Raw genomic sequence first — 22,529 nt, 5'->3', positions numbered from 1 at the left:
ACATTTCTTTCGAATAAATTTCATCATGTGAGAGAGGGAGACCACAGAGGTAGAGTGAGAGAGAGAAGCAAACTCCCCACTGAGAAGAGAGCCTGACACAGGACTCCATCCCAGGACCCTAAGATCATGACCTGTGCCAAAGCTACCTTCAGCTTCAGATGCTTAACCATCTGAGCCACCCAGGCACCCTGAAATATGATTCTTAAATAAACTTAGCAAAGTGATTTTTGTGAAATGATTGTGTATAATATTAGCATACAATTATTTATCTCTTTCCTCTCATCTGAGGTAACTAGAGAGAAATGTCTTAAATAATGTTATCTTTCTTGTTAAGCCATATGATAATAATATACTGAATCCTTGTCCAGCTAATTAAGCTCTAAGCACAATATATTTAACAAATGCATCTGGTATTCATGTGTTTTTTTTTCAGAGAATAATCTCAGTAATAGGATATTGACATAAATTGATAAGAATAAATATTTCATGGTCCTTAAAAATGACATTACAGTCCATTTACCTCATATGGAAAACTCATAAAACTCACAAATAGTTAAAACTCAAATATATTTGTCAAAGTAAATTAACAAAGTGTGCTATTTTTAAGTATACTTTGTTGTATTTACTCAATTGCTTTTTACCAGTATCAGCATTTTATAGTATTTTTTTAACATTAATGTATATAAAAAGCATTATTCTTATAATTTGCACCTAAGATTTTTTTTAAAGATTTATTTATTTGAGAGAGAGAGAGAGCACAAGTGGGAGGGGCAGAGGGAGAGGAAGAGAGAGCCCCAAGCAGACTCTGCACTAAGTGTGGAGCTCAACATGGGGCTCAGTCCCACAAACCTGAGCTCATGACCTGAGCCTAAGCCCATAGTTGGACACCTAACTGACTGCGCCACTCAGGCACGCCCATGCCTAAGATTTTTATTGTTAATCCTGTTGTTTTTTTTCTAAAAGTTATTTTTATAAGTAGTCAACATTTTTCTTCCAATATAATTGTAATAGGCAAAACTTATCCTAACATTTAATTGGCTGGCTGCTAATTCTTTCACACTTGTATGAAGGGAGTTGTTGCTTCTTCTGAAAATAAAAGTTGTTTTTTCATCTGAAAAATGGGACTTCTAAAAATTGAGTGAAATTCAGTTTCAGCTAAAAAGAAGTCATCCAAAATAGACTATCCAATGTCTGGCCTAGTTGTAATGCCATGGTTTTGATAAGAATATTTCTCCATCAACATGGCTTAAATACTTCCCATGTTTAGGACTTAAAATGTGTGTTAATTATCTTAACCCTTAAGCAGCTCACCACAGAACTATAGTCAAAACCTTGGATATTCTCTAGTCCAATCCTTTTATCTGTAAACCCAGTGTGTTTACAATACCTATGCATCACACAGAGCTCTGAAAAGAATTTTGTCATTTTGATATGATCCAGGCATTTCCCTTTTAGTCCCACGGTAAATATAATTGTTATCACTGGTGGTACATCTAAATAGTCGAACATAAAATGTAAATCTTTTTATGTTATGCCTCTGTCAAGTTTCTCTAGGCTCTCCCTTCTCAGAGTGAAGGTCAACACACTTGCCATGACCCAAGAGACCCCCTTGATCTGGCTCTTTGTCTCTAATCTGTTCTCATCTGTAACTCCTTGCCTGTTTTTACTGTCTTCTAGCTATTCTCTTCTCCTTCCTGGTCCTTGAACACATCAGGCACATTATCTACTGTCGTGTTTGTTCTTACTCTTACCTCTCTTTGAGTATTCTTCCCCTAGATGTCCACCCAGTTAGCTCTCTTACTTCTTCCTGGTTCTTAATTGAAAATCATGTACTCAGAAAACCTTACCTGAAGTGTCAACAACCCCCCACTGGCATTTCTTATCCTCTTTCCTTATGTTTCTCCTTAGCAGTTTGCACTAAACGACAGCTATTTAGTTTATGTTATTTATTTTCTTTGTTTCCCTCTAGAATGTAAACTCCCAAAAGCAGAGAGTTTTGCTTGTTTTATTTATTGCTAATGATGTTCTCAGCATCTAGTACAGTACCCTCTCAACTTACAATATTGTTGTAGAGTACCTTCTCAATGTAAAATGTTGCTGAAAAAATTAAAATCTCATTTAACTTCACATTTGAAATATGTGCCTCAAGAATAGATTAAAAAAAACTTTCAAAAGAATTGGTGACTACAATGTAAAATGATTCCTTAACTTGTCCTTTTTTCTTCCATTTAAATTTACATCTCATTAAACCACTTATAAATGCTCTCATTTTTATGTGGTAAAACATCTTTTTTCATTTGATATATATTGCAGAAACACTTATTAGTTTCTATTGATGCTATTTTTTTAAAGATTTTATTTATTTTTTGACAGAGAGAGAGACAGCAAGAGAGGGAATACAAGCAGGGGGAGTGGGAGAGGGGGAAGCAGGCTTCCTGTTGAGCAGGGAGCCCGATGCGGGGCTCAATCCCCGGACCCTGGGACCATGACCTGAGCTGAAGGGAGACACTTAACGACTGAGCCACCCAGGCGCTCCCTACTAATGCTATCTATGGTCACTGTTGTTCAATAGTATTTTCTATTTCTTAGGTAACTTTCCTCCAAGAATTTCAAGTTTTTGCAAAGCTTATTAGCAATTTAGGCAACTGTCTTTCCCAAATTCATTCAGAGATTGATGTCATTATTATAATTAATGTGTCGGGTTGAAAAATTTAAGTAAAAAGAAAAAAATCTGAAAACTACAAAGAACTATTTCTGTCTTCCCACTTTTATCTCCCTTCTCTCACCTACTCTAAAAATTTCATCAGAGAAAACCAATATCTGAGAAAGCGGCATCCCATAGCACTACTGCAATAAAAAAAAAACACACATAAATAAATGGTAATTTTGGCATCCTTAGTGGGCATGGTGTTCATGGTATTTCAGTAATTCTCTGTTACTAGGAATAAAATGATATATTTGAGTCATTTTGACCTGTCTGTTGTGATGTGAGATATGAGTATTTTACAATAAATGTCTTCTATTACAAAGATGTTTAGGCTATGTCTCATAAGCAAATTATTTACAGTATACCTAGAAATTCTATATTCCATGATGATAATTAGTGTAAAATTAATGGAAAGGAACAAAGTATAGGTTAAGAAAGAACCCATCCTGAAAAAAATCCTTGGAAATCAAGAAAATACGTTTCTATAAAAGCAGCTGTGATTATTTAACTTTACTCTCTAAATAAGATATATTCAAATGTATGAAGGAAAAATATGGAATTGCTAATCTAAGTGTATTTAAATTTCCTTTTCAGAAAACAAACAACCGCATGGTTATATGTTCTAAGCTTTAAACTCTTCCAAGTCAAGGAAATAATGTCCTTTTCCAATGAGCAATAGTAACACTGTTCATTGAATTTTCAGAAGAAATTGTCCTTTAATAAATCATGCCCATTAAAAAATATATGTGTGTATATATATCCTCATACAAATATAGAAATGTGGATAAAAATTTTTAAAGATCACAAAATTTAATAGCAAACTGTGTTCGAGTGTTTGCAAAAACATCCACTCACACATTGTTGATATTGTATAAATTGCTGCACTCTCAATGAACAGTAAGATGAATATAAGTTTAAAAAATTTTAAAAATTAAGTACCACATAGAGCAAACTGGACATGCAGTTAGTTGCTTAATGTTAGTAAATGAATACAGAGAAATTCTTACACATGGGAGTCAAAAGCTTTACAGTGAACATTTTACTTATTTATTTATTTATTTATTTTAAAGATTTAATTATTTTATTAGAGAGAGAGAAAGATTTATTTTATTAGAGTGAGAGAGAGAGAGCATGAGTGGGGGTGCAGAGAGTCTTAAGCAGACTCCATGCTGAGTGTACAGCCTGACGCAGGGCTTGATCTCAAGTCCCCGAGATTATGACCTGAGCCGAAACTGAGTTAGAAACTTAATCAACTGTGCCACCTGGGTGCCCCAATAATGGAAATTTTTAAAGGAAGTCTTCAGATATGCCCTGGTTGTAGGCTGTTGGCATGAGGAAGCCATGGGTTGGCTAACCAGAAGTGGGGCATCCTATGTGATTGGTCAGGAGAAATGCTTGGATTTCTTTGGTTGGCCTTAACTGGAAATAGGAGCAAAGTTTAGGGGAACTGTCAGTTATTAATCAAGTCTTACTGTTTAGGGCTGCTTGTTACAGGGGTTATGCTTGGTTTCTTGGAGTCATTGCTAGAGATAGTGATCAGACTTCCCATAAGTCTGACTTCTAGATAGTAGGCTAGCCTCTTGGACTTGTTATTGAAGGTAATGGATTTGTTTCCCAGGCTGGTTGCTGCAGACTGTAGGTCAGAGATTTCTTCTTACATATGGTCCAGTCATTGTCCATTTGTATATTCAGTCTTTAACCACATAATGAAAAACATGTGGAACAGATCTGTATCCAAAATGGAGACAAAAGCCCAAAGATTTTAAGTCCAGTGTAGTCCAGTTAATTTCCGTTGACTTGAGGATATATGAATATGGGAATACTTGGTTAGTGATTTAATTTCTGAGCTTTAGAGTGGTTTTCTATGCAGTAGTGGACTAAACAAATAGTCCCAATCCTACATACCTGCATTTAGGGCCAACAAATAGATTTCCATTTGAGAGAATAGAGAGAATCCAAAAAGAAAATCACCTACATGCACTTGACCAACTCAGTGTACATGGGTAACATAAAAGCACAAACTTCAGAGCTAGACTTGCTGGGTTTCCTTATTGTTTTATTTAGTGTCTATTGTGTGCATGGTTTTAGTCTAGGGACTGAGGACACAGTCATGGTCAAAGCAGACAAAAAAATCACTGTTTTGTTGTTTATGCAGTTCCGGAAGAGTAAAAAAATGAACAAGAAAATTAAACAAAGCATATAATTGAAAATTATGACAAAGTATATGAAAATAAGAAGGGCAATGACATAGAGACTAACTCCTATCCCAAATGTCATTATTTATTAGCAAGTTACTTAATCTAAGACTCAGTTTCCTATAATATGTGCATGATGACTCACATAGTTGGATAAATCATGTAAACTATTTATATAGTACCTGACATAATGTGCCTTTAATCAGTGAGATATGATGGTGATGATGATGATGATGATGATGATGAAAACTCCATCTATTAAGAGCATGGCCAAATCCAATCCATGGAATTGAATCAGTGCAAGTCATTTTTTTTTTTGTTTTGTTTTCTTTATTAAGTAAGTCATGAGAATAAAAGGCACAGCACAAGGAATACAATGAATGATATTGCAATAACAATGTAATGGACAGATGGTAGCTATATTTGTGGTGAACACAGCATAATGTATAATCTTGTCAAATCACTAAGTTGAACACCTGAAACTAATATAACATTGTGTGTCAACTATATTCAAATAAAAATAAATAAATAAAAGATAAGAAAAATAAGATAATGAAGAAAAGTAGTCTCAACCTCTTATGGGCTCCACATAATCTGTGGGACCAGAAGCTCATATGCTTGGGAGCTTTCCAAAACATGTTCTCTTAATCTAGCTGTTCATCTGTATTCTTTTTCATATCTTTTTTAAATATAATAAACCAGTAAGCATAAGTGTTCCTCTGAGTTTTGTGAGCCATTCTAGCAAATTATCAAACCCAAGGAGGGAATCATGAGAACCATGATTTAGAGCTAGTCTATCAGAAGTAGAGGGGACAGTTTTGGACTTGTAATTGACACCTGAATGGAGGGGCAGGTAAATAGTGTCAAAATTGAGTTAAATTGTAGGACACTCAGCTGATGTCAGAGAATTGCTAGATGTATGGAAAACCCACATGTCTGGTGTCAAGAAGTGAAGTGAAGTGTGTTGTACTGTGAAAGAAAAGGAAAAACACAAAAGCGTTTTCCTTATACAGAAAGTTACAGATATAATAAACACGTGAAAAGTTAAAGAAGTAAGAGAAAGGGATTTAAGAAGTATGTAGATGTCAATAGGGAAACATGACTTCAATAATGATGGGGTGAGAAATTGTCAAATGAAGGTGAAAATCCCAATAAGATAAATTTTGAAGCATGACCACTGGATATGAAAACTAAAAGATCATTAATAGCCTTTGAAAGAATAATTTTATGTAAGAATATGTATGAAAAGCCTGCTAAAGTGGGTTGAGATGTAATTCAGACCTTAGGATATAGAAAAAAATAGGTATAAATTGCTCTTTAGGAAGCTTGGTGATGCAAACGTAAAGAATAGGACAAATAAAATAGGCACATTAGAAATAAAGAACTTTCTGGTTTTAAGATGAGAGGGATTTATGCGCACTTGGGTGATAAGAGGCAAGGAGCAGTGGAGTGACTGAAGCTGCGGAGTAAGTTAAGCATGGTTCCTGGAAGCTGGAGGAACTGAGCAGGCTCTCATTTAAGCCACAAATCTCTCTGAGGGTCTAACTTCTCTGTGGGAAAAGTGTTATATATAAGATAAGCTCCTGTTTTTAAATGTAGTATGTCTGAAATCTAATTTCTTTTCCTGGTATATAACATTTCTACTTTGCCTCAGAACAAACTACAACAGAACTTCCCTTTCTTTCTAGCTTTGCAGAAACTAAACTAAACTAAACTAAACTAAACTAAACTAAACTAAACTAAACTAAAAAAACAAACAAACAAAACAACAAAAACTAAGGATATCCTTTCTTTTCCTCTTTTCAGTGTAACTTACCACTTCTTCATTTGAGAGTCCCCACCATTTACACACTATTTCTGACTCCCAAATTTCTTAGGAAAGACACACTACTATTTATACATGGACTGACACTCATTCTGTTTCCAGTCCTTTCGTTTTCCCACTTTCTTCCTCACTATGGAATGATTTGTGCCATTTTATTCATGTACAGCTAAGAGTAGTATCCCTTCTTTGGTTCCAAATCTGTTCTACTGCATATTTGCTTTCCTAATTATAATAATTGATTGTATCCTATTTTTTATTTTCCTAACCATGCAATTACGTTACCACTTATTTTTATTAGAGACTTTAATATTAAATATTAAGTTCAAACATTAAATGATGAATCATAATCAAGTTCTTGTACTTTGTCAAGCTAAGTCCCCATTTTTATAGAACTCTCAAATTTTACAGTATAAGCAGATTCTTAATCTTCCAATATATTTTACAAAATTTTCCATGGATTTATTCATTGCTTAATGTTCTCTCATCTGTGTTCTTTTGTACTCTAATATTTTGGAAATTAGACAGCCTGCTTTGGCTGTCTGCATCATCTGGAGTGTACTCTGAGTTGTACTGTAATAAAGGGGTTATGTAGGCTTTGCATTTGGACAGGAAAAGTCACTTCTAGATGAAGTCTCAACTGAAAAAAAAAGGTTCTAAAATGGGCAGAAACAGTTAGCTTTATAAAATAACTTTTTAAAAACTTCCTCCCTGATATAACAGCCACAGTTTTATTACTTATCCAGTTTCAGTCCTCTATCCCATAAGATACCACAAATCAAGAATAGGTATGCCTTTGGAATTTTGCTTTCAGGAAGTGTACCCTAAGATAATCAGAGCATTTGACAAAATGCTTTGTTGTGTAAATATCATATCATGCTATTTAAGAGTTTTTATATGTTTCATTAATAATACATATGGCATTTTTACAGCTTTTTTGAGGTATAATTGATACACAATTGCATCATTTAATGTGTACAATTTAATGACTTAGGGCATAGGCAAACAACTGTGATATCATCACCACAATCAAAATCATAGACATATTCAACACCTTGCAAAATTTCCTTGTATCTCTCTGTTGTTCGTTTTTTTGTTGTTGTTGTTTTTTATGGTAAAAATACTTAACATGAGATCTATTTTCTTAAATTTTGAATTGCACAATACTATGTCATTAGCTATAAGCATTAGGTTATATAGCAGATATCTAGAACTCTTTAATCTAGCAAATGTTTGGCTTTTTAAAAGTAATATGGCAATTTGGGGTGCCTGGGTAGCATAGTCAGTTAAGCATCCAGCTCTTGGTTTGGGCTCAGGTCATGATCTCAAGGTCATGAGTTCGAGCTCCATGTCAGGCTCTGTGCTCAGCGCAGAGTCTGCTTAAGAATCTCTCCCTCTGCCCCTCCCCTAGCTCACTCTCTCTCTCTGTCAAATAAATCTTAAAAAAAAATAATATGGCAATTTGAAAAAATGATTCGTTTTTTGTCCAGAATTAGTGATTTTTTTTTAGAATCAGTTAGATATAGAACTAATGATACTTGGTCACTTTATTTTTTTTTATTTATTTTTTTATTTATTTATTTTTAAAGATTTTATTTATTTATTTGACAGAGAGAGACAGTGAGAGCAGGAACACAAGCAAGGGGGAGTGGGAGAGGGAGAAGCAGGCTTCCCGCTGAGCAGGGAGCCCAATGTGGGACTCGATCCCAGGACCCTGGGATCATGACCTGAGCCGAAGGCAGACGCTTAACGACTGAGCCACCCAGGCGCCCAACTTGGTCACTTTATTGTATAATATAGCTAAAAGGTCCATTTGAAGGAAAATCAGAGAAAAGCAAAAGATTTTCTGATTCCTAGTCATAGTTGAGGACACAGAAAAATAAAAAAGAAATCTATTAAGACACTGACATTTTAATTAAGTACTGAATTGGTGTTCATTTGATTTTTAACATTGAACTGAACTTTGCCATGAATATAGTGAACCCGCAATCTTTATTCTTCTAATTTAATTAAACAGAAACTAAGGATGCCCCGGATTTAATTTATGAATTACATATAGATTGGATAAGACAAAAAAATAGTCAGATTTATGTCAATTTGGCAAAAAAGCTACTTATTATTATTTATTATCTTATTATTGTTCACATTTCACAACTGAGAAAATAAAATTTCATTGAAATCCTCCCATTGTATGTACAAAATACAGCACTTAAATTCTTTATTCAAGTAATTGATTAAAGAACTCTAGTTCAAAGAGGTGAACTGCACATCCCATTTTGTATCCTCTGAAGAGAGACACTAAACTTCAAACTGTGTGAGCTCACTACATCAAGTGGTGAGCAGAAAAAAGGGGGTGGGAATCTAGATTGACATATTGTGCAATTTAGAAGGACTGGAAAGAAAGAGAAAAATGCTAAAAGCCTCTGGAAATGGAAATATGTCTTTTCAAAGGAATAAGATTCAGGTTGACTTCAGGTTGACTCTGATCAGAAATACTGAATACAAGAAGACAATGAAGCAAAATATTTCAAAGTTTGGAATCAATATTACTATGGACCAAGAATTATATACACCATTAAATAGGTAAGTGTGAGATTGAGTTCCCCCCACCCAAACAACAAAAAGCGGTGTTTTCAAGTATAAAACAATTTTGAAAAATTTACCATTCATTGTACCTCGAATGACAAACAGTTAGCAAAGCAAAAATAAAAATAAAATAAATGGATAACAAGAATGAAATAACTGTATATCTAAAAAATGAGTTCCAAATAAAATAAACCCCAAATTAAAATCATGTAACACACCTAAAATCAGTTGGCAAAAATTAGAGAAGATAATTCCTGAGTTTCAATGGAAATGTCTTCCAAAACAACAACAAAAAATGAAATGCATTCAATACAATAAATTAAAGAACTATTTGTACTATAGCAAATAAGGCTTTTGTTTCTTTTCTTCAAAAGAAAAGAAATAAAAGGCCAGAAAGCCAAATTAGAATACAAGAAAAAGCAGTATCTTTAGCAAATTTTTGTTTTTAATATTTTGTTATTTTTGAATAACTGATGGCTCCATAAAAAATAAAATTTAATTTGACCTATATGCTAACAATAATTGTATGACTGAAACACAAGTTATGACATTTTACAAATAAACAAAGAAAAGTAATCCTACCCTACTGTTTGGACCTTTAGTAAAAAAATTAAAAAATAAATTAAGTTTGCTACAAAAATATAATGCCAATTTTGTTTATATATTTTCCAAACTTTTTCAATCAACCTATAGAGCATTTATAAAAGAACTGAATATTGTTATAGAATGTAACTTAAATATTATCACTTTGACAGGTAGTTCTTAAAATAAGAAGTAGGTAGATGAAAAGAGAGAAAGTAGCAGAAAGATATTTGGGTTGCATATGTGTTATTCTTATATAATGAGAACATGAAAGACAAAATTGAAGCAAGATGTGGAATTTTTAATATTTCTCTTAGAACAGGGTTTTGCAATATCAGTAATACTGGTGTTTTGGACTGGCTAGTTTCTTTTGTTGGGGCTTCTTCTGTTCATTCTTGGATCTTTAGCAGCACCTCAAACTTCTATACACTAGATGGTAGTAACAACCCCTGCCCAAGTTATGATAATCAAGAATGTCTCCAGATAATTGTCATAGCTTGTCATTTAGCTTAAAGTAGCTATAAAAATTAGGCAAGGGGAAAAGAATGAAATAGTGCAAATAAGCTAAGTCCTTTCAGCTCTTAATATTAATACATAATATTCTAAGTTAATAGGTTTAAAAAAGATATAAACAAAAACTGAACAAAAAATTAAAATGGATAACCAATGTTTGTTAATGTTAATTTGGTGAATTGAAAGCATATGTGTTACAAGTATGTTAATGAAAAAATAATTACTGGGAACTTTATAAAAAATAGCTCCAAGGATACCTGGTTAAGTGTCCAACTCTTGGCTTCAGCTTAGGTCATGATCTCAAGGGCTGAGATTGAGCCCCACGTTGGGCTTCATGCTCAGTGGGGAGTCAGCTTGAAATTCTCTCCCTCTGTCCCTCCTCCTACTAGCACAGACACATGCTCTTTCTCTCTCTCTCTTTCTCAAATAAATAATCTTAAAAAAAATAGTTCCAATGTCTATAACTAAATCCCTTTAAATAACTTCCTGAAAAGACTTTACTTTCACTTTTGAAAGTCTTTTGAATTAGAGAAAGATGTGATTTTATATTAAGTATTTAAATTATGATCATAGATTATTTCATGGGGTTGCTCAGTTTCTTTAAAACAGTACAATATGAAACTTAAAAAACATGAAAGTTCTTCTTGACTTTTTTATTTAAATCCCCCGTTTCTTCTTTCAATTATAATGTTGAAAGACAGATTTTTTATACATAATGCATCATACCACAAAGACCTGATCAATTATGTTTACTATGGCAGTTACTGATGAACAAAAACTAAAAAGTGTCAAAGCTGATTTATAATTGAGCAGGTTTCTTGTCTTAATTCTAAAGATTTTAGAATATGTATTCTATTGCCTAGTAATAATATTTTGATCTATGCTTCTTCATATGCAAGATGGAGGGAAAAATCTATTGAAAAGTAAAAACTAGAAGATAAAAAACTCTGGTAGTTTACCATTAACATATAATCATCTCACTCAGTGTACAGAAGCCAACACTGAATATTTATCCCATGTGATTCTTGTTCATTTAGGGAATTACATTCTATTTATGTGGAAGTTTTGGGGTGGAAAATATATTCCCCAAAAGTTTTCCAAGTATTTTCTCCTATAAATTATGAATTTTATTATCTGTTTTCAAAGGTACTCTCTAAAATATCATATGTATGTATTTATGACAAGATAGCATTTGATGTATTTCAGAAAATTTGATTTTATTGCTATAACTACTTTAGAGGTCTTTTTGTTCTTTCTACCATATAAACTGTAGTCATATAGTCAATGACTCACTTTGATTGTATATGGGCAAAAATGTTGGGAAGAAAGATACTCACAGTTATATTTAGGTCATTTTTCTGTATAATCAGAGAGATAAGAATAAAGATAAAACAGAAAATGTAGAGAAAGAACATAGATGTAAAATATACTACCTATCAATCTTTGATGTTAAAATGTTGGACTAATTTTATATATCAACAACTAACTACTTTCAGTCCTAGTTTGATTATTACAATAATTCAGTTAGCACTGTAAATCTTAATAATATTGTTTTGTTATGACTAACTTTTATTCTGTTAAAAAAATAATGTCATTCTTAAGGAAGACTATTATAACCTTAATATTTATTAAATGGTGACATAAAGGAGGAAATTACACTAAACTTTATCTAACACTAATAAGCAGGCTTTCCTAATTAGATGTTTCCAAGGAATTTAATTTCATTACCTCATAATTATCCTTTATTTATTTTTCACAAGTCCTTTTTAAGACTTTTATTCCTTTATTTAAGCAACCACTTTTGAAAGATATTTACATTCTGCTATTTGTGTTAGAAATATAAATGTAAAATTTTGCCTATTAGATTGAACCATGAAAATGTAATCTATATTCAAATATCATTTTTCCCTGTAGTAGATTTATCATGTGGCAACTGGGTGGTTGCATTTAACAGGTTACAATATATGTTGCAAATCCTCTGTGAAAATGTTTCATTACTTTTATTCCCTTAACAAGAAAACTCAATTTTTAGAAAGGATGTGATCATCAGGGCAATATATATATATATATATATATATATATATATATATATAAATGATTTCTTATAAATAAGGTTTATCTGTAATTTTAAATGTATATAGTCAATTACTGCAATGTGCTTCACTGATGTTAAATGGAAAAATTTATGAGAAGATGGAAAAACTCTGCTTCCTCAGAGTCTACAGACAGTATTTCACTTTCCCCATGTTCTGTTTAAAGCACGACAGTACTATCAATACGTCTTCAATACTGACATCACCTTCACCATTATAGCATACTATAGAACTGTGCCTGCCTGAAAACCTAACCCAACAGAACAAAGTTTCTTAATAGTGCCTTAACCTGTGAAGTTACTAAAAAATTTTTTTTGAAATAAATAATTGCTAAAAGATAAGTCCATAAATCAGAACAATGAAGAGAAAAAGAAGACTGAGGATATGATAAAATAAACAGAAAAACAAAGCATTTTAAAAAATGTAATAAATAGGGGCACCAGGGTAGCTCAGTCAGTTAAGTGTCCAATTCTTGGTTTCTGTTCAGGTCATGATCTCAGGATCGTGAGATCAAGTCCCTTGTTGACTCTGCACTTAGTGTAGTCTGCTTGAGATTCTCTCTCTCTCTCACCCCTTTTACCCCCTCCCCCTGTAAAATAAATAAATAAGTAAATATGTTAAAATGAATTAAAAATGTAATAAATTATCAAAAGTACACTAAAAAAGAACAAAAAAATTTCTAATTTGAGAAGCAAACAGAATATCAAGGAAATTTGATAAAGAAAGAAAAACTCTGAGTCCTTTTTATGTTGTAGAATGTGAGAAATAAATTTTAAATATATTCAACATCTTGGCAGAAAAATGTACATTATTCCCAAGAGGAAAACATGGACTAGCATGAGGGCTTCTCTAAAATAGTTGTCAATACCAAAAACTGATGTAACAATGTTTATAGATTTTAAAGAAAAACAAATGTAGCTTAAGAATATTTTATCCAGTCAAGTCTTCATTCAAGTATAAAAACAATAGACATTCACTAACATAAACACATATAAACCATTCTTGAGGAAGAGATAAACTTCATTTAGCAATTAAATTGAGCCACGTAAAGAAATGAAAAGACAAACTTTAAAGAAAAAAATCTGAGATAAAATGACTGATGATTATTATGGGTTGACATGATGAACACATAAATAAAGAAATTGGAGGAGGAGCAAGATGGCAGATTTCCTCTGGTCCCAGGAATTCAGCTAGAGAGGGATCAAACCATTCTGAACACCTACGAACTTAACAGGAGATGGAAGAAAAAAGAACAGCAGCAACTCTCTGAACAGAAAAGCAACCACTTTCTGGAAGGTAGGACATATGGAGAAGTGAATCTGAGGCGATATTTGGGAAGATAGACGGCGGGGGAGGGGGCCTCCGTCAGCCCAGTACCAGCAAGTGATAAGAGTCCCAAAGCACAAAATTGGAACTTTTAGAAGTCTGCTCCGCTGAGGGACATCGCTCCAGTGGCTAAGCAGGGGGTGGAACTCTCGCGGGACAGTGTGGTCTCAAGACCCTCGGGGTCACAGAAAGACCGGGGGTGCCTGAGTGCGGCAGAGCTCCCAGGTATCAGAGCAGGGAAGCCGGCTGCAGAGATGGAGTCGAGGAGTGGGCTCTCAGCTCGGGGTTGCCCTAAACCGTGGTCCGTGGTACAGTCGGGCCACTGCTCCTCCAGCAGGGACCCAAAAAGCAGCAGATTGGGGGAGACTCACCTTCCTCCCCTGGGAGGAGCAGCACGGGAGCACACCACAGGGATCTGCTGGGTTTGGAGACTCCACATGGGTTATTGTGCCAGAGATAGAAACGCTTGGTCACAGGCTGGGTGAGCACGGAGTGCGGCTGGAGAAGGGGAGTCAGGAGTGATTGACTGCTTTTCTCTGGGGGCGCACTGAGGAGAGGGGCCCCGAGTTCTCAGCTCCTCCGGGGCAGAGACTAGGAGGCTGCCATTTTCATTCTGGTCCTCCAAAGCTGTACGGAATGCTTGCAGGGAACAAAAGCTCCCGAGAGCAAACCCCAGCAGATTACATAGCCCGACCCCCTCGGCAAGGGCAGGGCAATTCCGCCTCCGGCAAAGACATTTGGGAACCATGGCAACAGGCCCCTTTCCCAGAAGATCAGCAAGAACAGCCAGCCAAGACCAAGTTTACCGATCGATGAGAACGGCAGAACTCCAACCTAGGGGAATACAGCACATAGAATTCATGGCTTTTTTTCCCATGATTCTTTAGTCTTTCAAAGTTAATTTTTTTAATTTTCTTTTTTTCTTTTTGAATTTTTCTTTTTCCCTTTTTCAACCAATATCTTATCAATCCCTTTATTAAAAATCTTTTTTATTTTTCATTTTGAGTCATAGTCTATCCCTTCATAGAAGTTAACCTTATTTTTGGTATATATATATATATATAATATATATATAGTCCTCTCTTTAAAATTTTGGGATACATTTTCTTCTAACAGACCAAAATATACTGTAAATCTCGAGTGTATGGCTTTATTCTAGTCTCCTACCTGATCACATTCTCTCCCATTCTTTTTTTGGATTTCACTTCTTTCTTTTTTCAACCAACTTCATATCAATTACTTTTATGAAATCTTTTATAATTTTTATCTTTACAGTCTCATATTCTATCCCTTCATCGTATTTACCCTTATTTTTGTACATATACAAGATTTCCTTTCTTTAAAATTTTGGGAGGCAGTTTCTTTTAACAGACCAAAATACACCCAAATTCTAGTGTGTGGCACTGATCTATTCACCAGACTGATCATATTTGATCATATTCTTTTATTTATTTCTTTCTTTATTTAAAATTTTTCTTTCTTTCCCTTTCTTTCCTCCCGCTTTTAGGTCTCTTCTGATTTCTTTAGTGTATATTTATCTGGGGTTGTTCTTGACCTTTTAGCATTTTGTTCTCTCATTCACCTATTCTCCTATGGACAAAATGATGAGACAGAAACACTCACGTCGAAAAAACAAGAGGAAGTACCGACTGCCAGGGACCTAATCAATATGGACATTAGTAAGATGTCGGAACTAGAGTTCAGAAAGACGATTATAAAGATACTAGCTGGACTTGAAAAAAGCATGGAAGATACTAGAGAAACCATTTCTGGAAAAATAAAAGAACTAAAATCTAAACAAGTTGAAATCAAAAAGGCTATTAATGACGTGCAATAAAAAATGGAGGCTCTAACTGCTAGGATAAATGAAGCAGAAGAGAGAATTAGTGATATAGAAGACCAATGATGGAGAATAAAGAAGCTGAGAAAAAGAGAGATAAACAACTACAGGATCACAAGGGCAGAATTTGAGAGATAAGTGATACAATAAGACGAAACAACATTAGAATAATTGGGATCCCAGAAGGAGAAGAAAGAGAGAGAGGGGCAGAAGGTATATTGGAGCAAATTATAGCAGAGAACTTCCCTAATGTGGGGACGGAAACAGGCATCAAAATCCAGGAGGCAGATCAAACCCTCTCAAAATCAATCAAAATAGGTCAACAGCCCGACATCTAATACTAAAACTTACGAGTCTCAGAGACAAAGAGAAAATCCTGAAAGCAGCTTGGGAGAAGAGATATGTAACCTATAATGGTAGAAACATTAGATTGGCAACAGACCTATCCACAGAGACCTGGCAGGCCAGAAAGGACTGGCATGATATCTTCAGAGCACTAAACAAGAAAATTATGCAGCCAAGAATACTATATCCAGCTAGGCTGTCACTGAAAATAGAAGGAGAGATAAAAATTTTCCAGGACAAAGAAAAACTAAAGGAATTTGCAAACACAAAACCAGCCCTCTGAGAAATATTGAAAAGGGTCCTCTAAGCAATGAGAGAGCCTAAAAGTGGCATAGACCAGAAAGGAATACAGACAATATACAGTAACAGTCACCTTACAGGCAATACAATGTCACTAAATTCGTATCTTTCAAGAGTTACCCTGAATGTAAATGGGCTGAATGCCCCAATCAAAAGACACAGGCTATCAGATTGGATTAAAAAACAAGACCCATCAATATGCTGTCAGCAAGAGACTCATTGTAGACCCAAAGACAGCCCCAGGTTGAAAATGAGGGGGTGGAAAATCATTTACCATGCTAATGGACACCAAAAGAAAGCTGGGGTGGCAATCCTTATATCAGACAAATTAGAATTTCAACCAAAGACTGTAATAAGAGATGAGGAAGGACACTATATCCTACTTAAAGTGTCTAGCCAACAAGAAGATCTAACAATTGTAAATATCCATGCCCCTAACATGGGAGCAGCCAATTATATAAGCCAATTAATAACAAAATCAAAGAAACACACCGACAACAATACAGTCATAGTAGGAGACTTTAACACCCCCCTCACTGAAATGGACAGATCATCTAAACAAAAGATCAACAAGGAAATAAAGACTTTAAATGACACACTGGACCAAATGGACTTCACAGATATATTCAGAACATTCCATTCCAAAGCAACAGAATACACATTCTTTCTAGTGCCCATGGAACATTCTCCAGAATAGATCACATCCTAAGTCAAAAATCAGGTCTCAACAGGTACCAAAAGAATGGGGTCATTCTCTGCATATTTTCAGACCACAATGCTTTGAAAGTAGAACTCAATCACAAGAGGAAAGTCAGACAGAAAGAACTGAAATACATGGAGGCTAAAGAGCATCCTACTAAAGAAAGAAAGGGTCAGCCAGGATATTAAAGAAAAATTAAAAAGAAATTCATGGAAAACAATGAAAATGAAAACACAACGGTTCAAAATCTTTCGGATGCAGCAAAGGCGGTCCTGAGAGGAAAGTATATAGCAATACAAGACTTTCTCAAGAAACAAGAAAGGTCTCAAATACACAACCTAACCCTACACTTAAAAGAGCTAGAGAACGAACAGCAAATAAAGCCTAAACCCAGCAGGAGAAGAGAAATAATAAAGATCAGAGAAAAAATCAATGAAATAGAAACCAAAAGAACAGTAGAACAGATCAACGATTAGGAGTTGGTTCTTTGAAAGATTTAATAAGATTGAAAAACCCCTGGCCAGACTTACCAAAAAGAAAAGAGAAATGACCCAAATAAATAAAATCATGAATAAAAGCAGAGTGATCACAACCAACACCAAAGAAATCCAAACAATTATAAGAACATATTATGAGCAACTCTATGCCAGCAAATTAGATAACCTGGAAGAAATGGATGCATTCCTAGAGATGTATTAACTACCAAAACTGAACCAGGAAGAAATAGAAAACCTGAACAGACCTATAACCACTAAGGAAATTGAAGCAGTCATCAAAAATCTCCCAACAAACAAGAGCTTAGGGCCGGATGGCTTCCCGGGGGAATTCTACCAAACATTTAAAGAAGAATTAATACCTATTCTCCTGAAACTGTCCCAAAAAATAGACATGGAAGGAAAACTTCCAAACTCATTTTATGAGGCCACGATTACCTTGATCCCAAAATCAGACAAAGACTGCATAAAAAGGAGAATCACATACCAATATCCCTGATGAACATGTATGCAAAAATTCTCACCAAAATCCTAGCCAAAAGGATGCAACAGTACATTAAAAGGATTATTCACCACGACCAAGTGGGATTTATTCCTGGGCTGCAAGTTTGGTTCAATATCTGCAAATCAATCAATGTGATACAATACATAAATAAAAGAAAGAACAAGAACTATATGATCCTCTCAATAGATACAGAAAAAGCATTTGACCAAGTACAACATCCTTTCTTGATCAAAACTCTTCAGAGTATAGGGAGGGAGGGTAGATACCTCAATATCCTAAAAGCCATCTATGAAAAACCCACAGCAAATATCATTCTCAATGGGGAAAAATTGAGAGCTTTCCCCCTAAGGTCAGGAACACGGCAGGGATGTCCACTACTACCACTGCTATTCAACATAGTATTAGAATTCCTAACCACAGCAATCAGACAACAAAAAGAAATCAAAGGCATCCGAATTGGCAAAGAAGTAGTCAAATTCTCACTCTTTGCAGATGATATAATACTTTATGTGGAAAATCCAAAAGACTCCACCCCAAAACTGCTAGAAGTCATACAAGACTTCAGTAAAGTGGCAGGATAGAAAATCAATGCACAGAAATCAGTGGCATTCCTATACACCAACAAGACAGAAGAAAGAAAAATTAAGGAGTCGATCCCATTTACAATTGCACCTAAAACTATAAGATACCTAGGAATAAATCTAACCAAAGAGGCAAAGAATCTGTACTCAGAAGACAATAAAATACTCATGAAAGAAATTGAGGAAGACACTAAAAAATGGAAGAACGTTCCATGTTCATGGATGGGAAGAACAAATATTGTGAAGATGTCAATGCTACCTAGAGCAATCTGCACATTCAATGCAATCCCTATCAAAATACCATCCACTTTTTTCCAAAGAAATGAAACAAATAATCCTAAAATTTGTATGGAAAGAGAAAAGACCCCGAATAGCTAGAGGAATGTTGAAAAAGAAAAGCAAAGCCAGCAGCATCACAATTCCGGACTTCCAGTTCTATTACAAAGCTGTCATCATCAAGACAGTATGGTACTGGCACAAAAACAGACACATAGATCAATGGAACAGAATCGAGAGCCCAGAAAGGGACCCTCAACTCTATGGTCAACTCATCTTTGACAAAGCAGGAAAGAATGTCCAATGGAAAAAAGACAGTCTCTTCAACAAATGGTGTTGGGAAAATAGGACAGCCACATGCAGAAGAATGAAACTGGACCATTTCCTGACACCACACACAAAAATAGACTCCAAATGGTTGAAAGACCTAAATGTGAGACAAGTGTCCATCAAATCCTAGAGGAGAACACAGGCAGCAACCTCTTCGACCTCAGCCACCAACTTCTTCCTAGAAACATCACCAAAGTCAAGGGAAGCAAGGGCAAAAATGAACTATTGGGACTTCATCAAGATAAAAAGCTTTTGCACAGCAAAGGAAACAGTCAACAAAACCAAAAGACAACTGACAGCATGAGAGAAGATATTTGCATATGACATATCAGATAAAGGGCTAGTATCCAAAATCTATAAAGAACTTATCAAACTCAACACCCAAAGAACAAATAATCCAATCAAGAAATAGGCAGAAGACATGAACAGACATTTTTCCAAACAAGACATCCAAATGGCCAACAGACACATGAAAAAGTGCTGAACTTCACTCAGCATCAGGGAAATCCAAATCAAAACCTCAAAGAGATACCACCTCACACTAGTCAGAATGGCTAAAATTAACTAGTCAGGAAATGACAGTTGCTGAAGAGGATGCAGAGAAGGGGGAATCCTCCTACACTGTTGGTGGAAATGCAAGCTGGTGCAGCCACTCTGGAAAACAATATGGAGCTTCCTCAAAAAGTTGAAAATAGAGCTACCCTAAGACCCACCAATTGCCCTACTGATTATTTACCCCAGATACAAATGTAGGGATCTGAATTTGTACATGCACCCTGATGTTTATAGCCGTAATGTCCATAATAACCAAACCGTGGAAAGAGCCAAGATGTCCATTAACAGATGAATGGATAAAGAACAAGTGGTATATATATACAATGGAATATTATGCAGCCATCAAAAAATGAAATCTTGCCATTTGCAACGATGTGGATGGAACTAGAGGGTATTGTGCTAAGCGAAATAAGTTAGAGAAAGACATGTATCATATGATCTCACTGATATGAGGAATTCTTAATCTCAGGAAACAAACTGAGGGTTGCTGGAGTGGTGGGGGGTGGGAGGGATAGGGGGCTGGGTGATAGACATTGGGAAAGGTATGTGCTATGGTGAGCACTGTGAATTTTGTAAGACTGTTGAATCACAGACCTGTACCTCTGAAACAAATAATACATTATATATTTAAAATAAAAAAAGAAGATAGTAGGAAGGGAAAAATGAAGGGGCGGGAATCGGAGGGGAGATGAACCATGAGAGACTATGGACTCTGAGAAACAAAATGAGGGTTCTAGACGGGAGGAGGGTAGGGGGATGGGTCGCCTGGTGATGGGTATTAAAGAGGGCATGTACCGCATGGAGCACGGGGTGTTATGCACAGACAATGAATCATGAACACTACATCAAAAACTAATGATGTAATGTATGGTGAGTAACATAACATAATAAAATAAAATTTAAAAAAAAACAACAGAAAAAAACAAAACAAAAAAAGAAATTAAATATTTTTGTCATTTTGATTATGTAAGAGTATGAAATGCCGTAAGCAATGTCATTATAAAATAGTTACTAATAAAATTGAGATGTGCATGGCGAGGAGAAAAAAGGAGATGGGAAAGTGCCAGTGGCCATGAGACACATAGCAGGCTATCAGTAGATATTTTAGAAATGAAAGGATGTGGGGGTTTTTTTGTTGTTTTTTTTTTATGTAACAATAATTATTTAATTGTTAAACTATCTCTAAAGAGGTGGTATTTCACAAATAGGTATATAAAAGATGAATTAATACATCCAAAGCCATGTAGTTGAGTGCTAATTCCTTGTTATGTAAACTTTTTACTTAGTCAACATATATCTGGGCTCTTCCTGTGAGCTAGGCACTATGGGAGATAGAAAAGCATATAACATGTGGTCCCTGTTATTAGTAACTTACATTCTAGTGATGACCCAAGATGTCAAGTACAGGCAAGTTGTGCTATCACCAGCCTCTGCTCTGCTTTTCAGTCAAGACACCTCCAGCAACTTTGCCTTCTGCAGCTCCTTAGGCTGTCCATCATCCACTGAGTTCTGAAGAACATAGCCTTTTCTGGAAGAAACTCCTTTCTTCAGTGCTTCGGGCCAGTTTTGAGTCTCAAAGTATATGGACAGGATATCAAATACTTGATTGATGGCCAATATCTCTGATTGATAGTTTCTCTCATTCTGGCATCTGACCATGTATTCCTGGATCGGCAAGCGGGCTGTGTTGACAGAATGGTCTCAGGCTTTTGAAATGTCACCTTCTTCTGAATGCTTTCGTCCACAAGTCCACCAAGGATGTAAACTTTGTTTAGATCAATATCTTCAAGAGCGTGTTCTGAGTCAGGAGTCAGGTACACAAGGGTTTCCGGGGGAAATAAACTAAAGCAGTCTTCCTCTGTTATGTCTAACAGGTAACTAGAAAATCCATCATTCATCCTCAAACACTCTTCATACACAACACACTCTGTTGTGAATCCAGTGAGGTAGATCCAAAATGGCCTGTTGACTTGTTTATTTGAACCATACAACCTACGGATCTGTCCAGCCAGTCTACTTAATTCCTTCTTAGACATGTGGTGGGTCATACTCAGATCAATATAGAGTCTTCGTCCTGAGTGTTTGACTTCCAAAAGTCTCTCCTTGGTTAAGGATCTCAGAAAACGTTTGCTGTGCTGGGGGCAAATGCGTGAATTTTCTACACAATTGGCCTTTCTTCTATCTTTTTCTTGCTTTCTTTTGTTCTTCTTTGCTGCAACTATCTTTTCCCGGTGTCTCTGTTTTCTTTGGGCATTTTTTGAGCACCACATTGCACTGCCTGTGGGCAGTGTCTCTCCCTCCTGATGTTCGCAATCCACATCGATCTGTAGAAGCCGGAAGCTTTCAGAGATGTTATCTTCTCCTGTGTCTTTTAGGATGACCTCTTGCTCCTGTAGCACATGCGAGTCTGTTTTCTGAACACTCCCTTCCAATTTCCAGTCCATGTGCTTAGTCTTCTGTCCCGGAACCCCTCAACTCAAGCAGCCTCAGCGGCACACATCCAAAGGACGTCTTTTTAAAAGCCCAAAAACCAATACGACAACGTCTCACTGTGTTTCATAATTCTTTTTAACATTATAGGGATATTTTAGAAATAATATTTTCTGTAGTAAAAAAACACTCATTTGAAGGTAATACCCTTAGTTTTATTTCTGATTAAAGAAAAGTATTTAGGAGGTGCCTGGGTGGCTCAGTTGGCTAAACATTTGACTCTTGATTTCAGCTCAGGTCTTGGAATTTAATAATGGAATATATTCACAGGTATGGTCACGTTTAAGGA

At 35.4% G+C, this 22,529-nt stretch overlaps 1 pseudogene; it reads right to left on the bottom strand.

The window, feature by feature from the left end:
- Positions 1-21,196: 21,196 nt before the first annotated feature.
- LOC114208410 (tRNA methyltransferase 10 homolog B pseudogene) lies at positions 21,197-22,200 on the bottom strand (annotated as a pseudogene).
- Between the last annotated feature and the right edge of the window lie 329 nt (positions 22,201-22,529).

This window comes from Eumetopias jubatus, unplaced genomic scaffold (genome assembly GCF_037043125.1).
Source record: "Eumetopias jubatus isolate StellerSeaLion01/CBP00866 unplaced genomic scaffold, mEumJub1_p1.0 scaffold_7, whole genome shotgun sequence".
NCBI lineage: Eukaryota > Metazoa > Chordata > Mammalia > Carnivora > Otariidae > Eumetopias > Eumetopias jubatus.
This window is presented reverse-complemented; position numbering and strand designations above follow the sequence as displayed.